This window comes from Vombatus ursinus, unplaced genomic scaffold, assembly GCF_900497805.2.
Source record: "Vombatus ursinus unplaced genomic scaffold, bare-nosed wombat genome assembly UNPS02000582.1, whole genome shotgun sequence".
In the NCBI taxonomy this organism is placed as follows: domain Eukaryota; kingdom Metazoa; phylum Chordata; class Mammalia; order Diprotodontia; family Vombatidae; genus Vombatus; species Vombatus ursinus.
The window spans coordinates 22922279-22930018 of record NW_020940360.1 but is presented as its reverse complement, the minus strand read 5'-3'; the positions used below and the strand labels follow the sequence as shown (position 1 = coordinate 22930018).

The window sequence follows — 7740 nt, the reverse complement described above, 5'->3', positions numbered from 1 at the left end:
TTGTCTCAAAACCACCAGGTTCTTTAAACTGGAAATGCTTCACACATTGACACAGAACCCTTTGTGGAAACAAGGTTGTAAAATTTCTCATCTCCAGATATCAGGAAACTGGCATCTGGGATAGGCATATCTATAGCATCACAGGATCGTAGATGTAGAACTAGAAGGGACATGAAACATACTGTAGTCCAACTCTCCTTATTTTATAGATAAAGAAATGGGTCCCACAGAGATTAAATGATTTGCCCAGGGTCTCACAGCTAATGGCTGAAGTGCCTTTTACATCCAGTTCTTTCTGACTTCAAGTCCAATACTCTATCTACTAAACTCTGCTGCCTCTCTGTGTCCTCAAAAAATAGTTATATATTCATAACTGTTCCACTCTACAGAAATTTTTAGTAAAAGGTGAAAGATTTATATGACCTGAGGAGGAACCGACAAGGCTATAAGAATCATAAGCCTCAAGCACTGAAGGATCTGGGCCAGATAACAATTAAGTATAGTTTGTTTCAGACATAGTAATTACATTTTGAACACACCAAAGTAGTTTTCCTAATTCTCCTGACTAACCAAGCTGTCTATTGGGACCACCCTAACTATCAATCACTTTCTGACAATAGACTTTGAATATTTGTGACATAATCCAAGGTTTTAAAAAACTCATTCTAGGCCAAACCTACTGGTTCCAGTAGGACTCTTTCTCTTGTGGAATAAATCAGAAATGTATGGTTGTGGACCCAAGACCCACAGTGGAAGCCTTTGTTTTGATAGACCAGTCTAGTGATCTTCATGTCGGTTTTAATCTTTGAAAGAGACATGGCTCAACATATGGCTGACTCAATGATATTTCTTATAGGTGACATGCTCATTATACTTCAATATCTCCCCTTCTCTATAGCTGAATCCAGAAGAACCCACATATTTTATGTGGGTTTATGTTCTCAACCCAGGAGTCATCTTGGATTCCTTGCTATCTCTCATCTATCATATTCAAGCTATTGCAAAGGGCTGCCAATTTCACCTTTGCTACATCTCTCCAATGTGTCCCCCTTTCTCCTCTGACACTGCCACCACTCTAGTGGAGGCCCTCATCACCTCATCCCTTCATTATTGCACTAGCCTGCTGGTGAATTTGCCTGCCTCTAGTCTCTCCCCACTCCAAACCATTCTCCATTCAGCCACTAGAGTGATTTTTCCTAAAATGTAGGTCTGATCATCACATACACACACACACACACACACACACACACACACACATCACTTGACTTCAGTGGCTTCCTATTGCCTCCAGGAGCAATGACAAAATGCTCTGGCATTCAAAGCCCTTCATAACCTAGCCCCTCCCCTACCTCAGGCTTTTTACACTTTCTTCCCCAACATGTACTTTTTGATCCAATGGCACTGGTTACACGGTTCTTCTATGAACAAGGCACCCCATCTTTTGGCTCTAGACATTTTCTCTTATTGTCCTCAATATCTGGAATAATCTCCTTCCTCAGCTCTGACAGCTGACTTCCTTGGCTTCCTTTATGTCTCGACTAAAATCCCATCTTCTATAGGAAGCCTTCTTCAACTTCCCTTAATTCCAATGTTTTCTCTCTTTTACTGATTTCTTATTTCTTCTGTATATATGCTTGCTTTGCATATATAGGTTTACAAGTTATCTCCCCCATTAGATTGAGGGTTTTTGCCTCTTTTTGCCTTTTGCCTCTTTTTCTTTTTTGTCTTTTTCTCTTTGCCTTTTTCCGAAAGATAAGAAACAATTTATTTAGAAATGAAATTATAGCTCTTGAGGGAAGAATTGGAAGTAGAATAAATAGTTTAAAACAAAAAAGTAGAAAAATCTCACTCAAATACTGAAAATGCTATTCATGTGAGATTAGTATGATAAGGCAGAAACCCCAACCCCAATGACTCTTTTATCTATTATAAAACTTAGAATAAAGGTTGAATTTTGTTTCCAACACTCAGTGTAAGCTAAGGAGCAGGTCACAAAGACTATCAAGAAGGAAAGTATTTATATGAGACCTGACTAAACCAGAAAAGGTGGGAAAGACTTCAGAATCTTTCTTTGTCTACCTCTTCTACTTTCAGGAATCTCTTTCTCACATGAATAGCAGTTCTGTCAGGGGAAAAAAGAACCCAGATTCAACTGGGTTCTCTCTCTCCTCTTTCTTTTCCTTTCTTCTTTCTACTCTTTCTGTCTCTGTCTCTGTCTCTGTCTCTCTTTGTCTCTCTGTCTCTGAATCTGTCTCTTTGTCTCTGTCTCTGTCTCTGTCTCTCTGTCTCTCTCTCTCTCTTTACTACTCTTTCTCTTAAATGCTTGGTTTGAAGCTAGGAGAACTGTATGATCTTCACTTAAAATAGACCTAAATGGACTCAGGAGAAGTAGTCTAATTCTGTCTTATTTATAGGGATATTTCACAAATTGAGAGGGTGCATTCTCTGGACAGTCTGCTGCTATCTTTGAATCTTTAGAGTTACTGTAGAAAACTATATTTGGCCTGTTACTGAATCATCTGTACCAGTGTAGAGCCAAGTTCCCTCTTGACTACTTCTCAATAACTGATACTAAAACTGTTTGCTACTGGTTAAAAATTATAAAGTAAATCAGTGGAACAGACTAGATAAATAAAATTCATAAACAATCAAACTTAGTAACACATTGTTTGACAAATGCAAGAATATAAATTCTCCAAGAAAAGGCTTTCTGGGAAAACTGGAAATCCATTTAACAAAAAAACAAAAGACAATAACGACAAACTACTACCAACAAGAATAAGAGCTTTAGACCAGCATTTTACATGTGTATAAAAGTAAATTTAAAATGGGTAAAGGATTTAGATATAAAAGGTAAACATATTTCTCAAACTGTGAAAAATGGAAAATAAACAAGTACTTTCACAATGATGGCTGCAAATGAATTTTTTTTAAATCTCTAGTTTATTTATTTTTAACATTCTTTTTTTCTCTTTTTGAATTCTAAATTCTCTCCCTCCCTCCCTCCCTCCCTCCCTACCCTCACCTATTTACTTAGAAGACAAGCAATATGATATCAATTATACATGTGAGGGCTGCTAGGTGACATAGTGAATAGAGTGCCAGGCCTAGAGTCAAGAAGGTGCCTCTTCCTAAGTTCAAATCCTACATTATTTTCCTTTTCTGTCACGTTAATCAGTCTTTCAGGTGTGAGATGGTACCTCAGAGTTATTTTAATTTGCATTTCTCTAAGGCTCAGAAACTTACTAAATGGGTGTCCCTGGGCAAGTTGCTTATACATGTGAAAGGCAGCCAGGTAGCACAGTGGATAGAGTGCTGGGCCTGAAGTCAGAAAGACTCATCCTCAAATATGGCCTCTGACACTTACCTGGGCAAGTCACTTAATCCCATTTACCTCAGTTTCCTTAATTGTAAAATGAGCTGGAGAAGGAAATGGCAAACCACTCCAGTATCTTTGCCAAGAAAACTCCAAAAAGGGTCATGAAGAGCCAGACATGACTGAACAACTGAACAAAAAAAACACACATGAAATCACGCAAAACATATTTACAAATGAGTCATGAAGTAAAAAAAAGTAAAAAACATAAAGTGAAAAAAAGTAAGCTTCAAACTGTACTCAGAGTTCATCAGTTCTCTCCCTTACTCTACCTCACACTTGCTCTCACTCTCTCTCTAGAGGTGTACAGCATTTTTCATCATGTTTCCTTTGGAATTGTCTTGAATCATTGTCATATTCAGAAAAGCTAAATATTTCACAATTGATCAACACTGCTTTTACTGTGTACAATGTTTTCCTGGTTCTACTCACTTTGTATCAGTTCATATAAGTCTTCCCAGGATTTTCTGAAATCATCCTGCTCATCATTTTTTATAGAACAAACCCGTACAACTTGTGGACCAGGATGCTTATGGCCTTTGGGCTGCTTGTAGCATGTCAAGAGATTTCAGGAAGCCTGAGAAAAATGTAGAGGAAAACATCCTTTGCATGTAGAAGAAATTCTTTAGCAGGCCTGTTATAGAACAATAATATTCCATCAAAATCATATACCATGACTTGTTCAGCCATTCCCCAATTGATATACATATCCTCAATTTCCAAATCTTTTCTACCACAAAAAGAACTATTACAAATATTTTTGTACATATAGATCTGCCTATGTTATTTTCCTTTTCTGTCATGTTAGCCAATCTTTCAAGTGTGAGATGGTACCTCAGAGTTATTTTAATTTGAATTTCTCTAATCAATAGTGATATAAAGCAGTTTTTTTATGTGACTTGATTTCTTCTCCTGAAAACTGCTGGTTCATATCCTTTTGGCCATTTATCAAATTGGAGAATAGCTCTTATTTTTATAAATTTCTCTCAGTCCTCTATATATTTGAAAAGTGATGTTATTATCAGAGAAGGTTATTTTTTTTCAATTCCCCAGTTTCCTGCTTTCTTTTTTAATTTTGGCATTAGTTTTGTTTGTGCAAAACCTTTTTAAATATCATGTAATCAAAATTATCCATTTTATCTACAATGATCTTCTCTATCTCTTGATTGGTCATAAGCTCTTCCCTTATTCATGTATCTGACCAGTACCTTTTTTCCATGCTCCCCTAATTTATTTATATCATCCTTTATGTCTAAACATTTATCTATTTTGACTTTATTTTGGAATATAGATTGAGATGTTGGTCTATGTCTAGTTTCTTCCAAACTGCTTTCCAGTTTTGCCAGAAATTTTTGTCAAATGGTGAGTTCTTGCCCCCAAAGCTTATATATTTAGGTTTATCAAACACTAAATTACCATAGTCATTTGCTATTGTGTATTGTATACCTATATTTCACTGATCCACCACTCTATTTTGGTCTCACCATGAGCAATTAATATTTCTCCAGTTGTTTAGCTCTCTTTTTTCTGTGAAAAATGTTTTGTAATTGTATTCATCTAGTCCCTGGGTTTGTCTTGGTAAGTAAACTCCCAAATATTTTATAATGTCTGCAGTTATTTAAATGGAATTTCTCTATCTCTTCCTGGTGTGTTTTGCAGGGAATATATAAAAATGCTAATGATTTATATGCATTTGTTTTATATCCCACAACTTTGCTAAAGTTAATTGTTATACCTAGATTTTTATTGATTTTCTAGGGTTCTCTAAGTATACCAAAACATCTGCAAAGAGTGACAGTTTTGTTTCCTCATTGCCTATGTTTATTCCTCCAATTCCTTTTTCTTGTCTTATTGCTATTTATTGAAAAATAGCCACGATAACGGACATCCTTCCTTCATCCTGATCTTACTGGGAAAGCTCCTAACTTATCCCCGTTACAGATAATGCTTGCTCTTGGTTTTAGATAAACACTTCTTATCAATATTAAAAAGGGCCCCATATATTCTTGTGCTTCCTAGTGTATTCAGTAGGAATGGGTTTTATGTTATGTCAAAAGCTTTTGCTGCATCTATTGATACAATCACATGACTTTTGTTGTTTTTGCTATTGATAAGTTCAATTATGATTATAGTTTTCCTAATACTGAACCAGTCTTGCATTCATGATATAAATCCTACCTGATCACAGTGTATGATCTTTTGATATATTCCTGTTATCTCCTTACAAGCATTTCATTTAAAATTTTTATATCAATATTCATTAGGAAAATCGGTCTATAATTTTATTTATATATATTTTTCTTTCCTTGGTTTAAGTATCAAAATCATATTTGTGTCATAAAAGGAATTTAATAAGATTCTTTTTAATCTTTTTTTTAAAAATATTTTATATATTGTTTTGATTAATTGTTTCTTACATTTTTGGTAGAATTCACTTCTAAATTCATCATGCCCTGGGTACTTTTTCTTTTGGGAGCTTTGTATAGCACGTTCAAATTCTTTTTCTGATAAGTTACTTGGGTATTCTATTTTCTCCTCTGTTAATTGGGACAATTTATATATTTTTTGTAAATATTCATCCATTTCACTTAAACTATACTTTTACTGGCATATAATTAGGTAAAATAACTCCTAATAATTGCTTTAATTTCCTCTTCATTGGTGGTACATTCACCTTTTTCATTTTTTATATAGGTAATTTAGTTTTATTCTTTATTTTAATCAAATCAACCAATGGTTTACTTTTTTTTTTTTTACAAAACCAGTTCCAACTTTTATTTACCAGTTCAACAGTTTTTATTTTACTTGCAATTTTATTAATATCTCCTTTCATTTTCAGGATTTCCACTTTGGTGTTTAATTAGGGCTTTTTAATTTGTTTTTTTTTTCTATTTTTTTAGTTGCATGCCCAATTAATTGATCTCCTTTTTCTCTCTTTTATTGATTATGCATTTAGAGATTTAATTTTCCCTTAAGTACTGCTTTGGTTCCCGCAGATTTTGGTATGTTGTCTTATTGTTGTCATTACTTTTAATGAAATTATTGATTAATTCTATGATTTCATCTTTGATCCATTCATTCTTTAGTATTAGATTATTTAGTTTCCAATTAACTTTTAACCTATGCTTCCATAGCCCTTTACTGAATGGAAAGAATTTTTAATCATGTAAAAACAAAGGATATCACAAAAGATAAAATAGACAATTTTGATTACATTAACTAGCCTTTTGTACAAACAAAATCAACAGTGTTAGAATGAAAAGGAATATTGGTGAATGGGGAAATACTTGAAACAAATATTTCTGATAAAATCTGACATCCAAGATATTTTTGGAATTAAGACAATTATGTAAGACTAAGAGGCATTCTCTAATTAATAAATGGCCAGTTTTAGGTGCAGATAGTCTAGTGTAAACATGAAAAAGACCATAGATAGAAAGTTTCCATATATACCAACAAGGGCAGAATCCATATCATTCCTTTTTTGTGGTAACAAAGAAGTAGAAATCAAGTCAGATGGGGTATGACTAATGTGGAATGCAATAAGAAATTATTTTGTTGTGAAATAGCAAATACATAGAATTCGTCAAACATAGGAAAACATAAGAATGAAAGCTGAGTGAGGGAAGCATAAATAGGAAAACATATCTAATGACTGCAACAATGTAAAAAAAAGAACAATAAAAATTACCTATATATTTATAAGATAAATATTGGCCCTAGAAAAAGGATGAAAAAGTATACCTTACTCCTTTCCTTTAAGAGGTGGGGAAATGAATATAGACTATTATACATGATATCAGGCAAGGTCAATGTTTTGGCTGGTTTTGCTGAACTGCTTTTCCCTTTCAAAATCTTTGTCACTAAGTAGTTGGAAGGACTGGGTTTAAAGCACAACACTAGGAACACCTCTTCTTCAAAGAAGTTTTGAGGACTGGAAGTGGGGGACACAGATGTTCATGGCAGACAGACAGCAATAATTTCAGGGCTTTAATTGTGATTGAGGATGAGAGTAGACATGAAAAGGTTTGGAACATTGTAGAGGAAGGTGGTAAATGTTGATAAATAGTCTCTGATTCATTAAGAATAGATCTCATTGGGAAGTATAAACCAAAGATAAATGACAATATTGGAGGATGACATTAGAAATGAATAAATACCTTAAGCAATAAGTACCCAAAGAAAAAGCTTTCTCCCTCTCTTTTTCTCCCCCCCCTTCTCCTTATCCCTCTCTCTTGCCCCACCCCCATGGTTTCCATTTCCATGGTTGAAAAGAAACAAGATTTTGGGTTAGATGATCCAGGTTCACATCTCATATCTGCTTCTTTTTAATTTGTTTTACTTTAGACAAGACACTATATCTC

The 7740-nt window shown here is 34.3% G+C and overlaps 1 non-coding gene across 1 annotated transcript; it reads right to left on the bottom strand.

The window, feature by feature from the left end:
- Positions 1–325: 325 nt before the first annotated feature.
- Positions 326–442, bottom strand: LOC114039280. Its single transcript, XR_003568655.1, has one exon. It is a non-coding gene; the product is annotated as a U5 spliceosomal RNA (small nuclear RNA).
- Between the last annotated feature and the right edge of the window lie 7298 nt (positions 443–7740).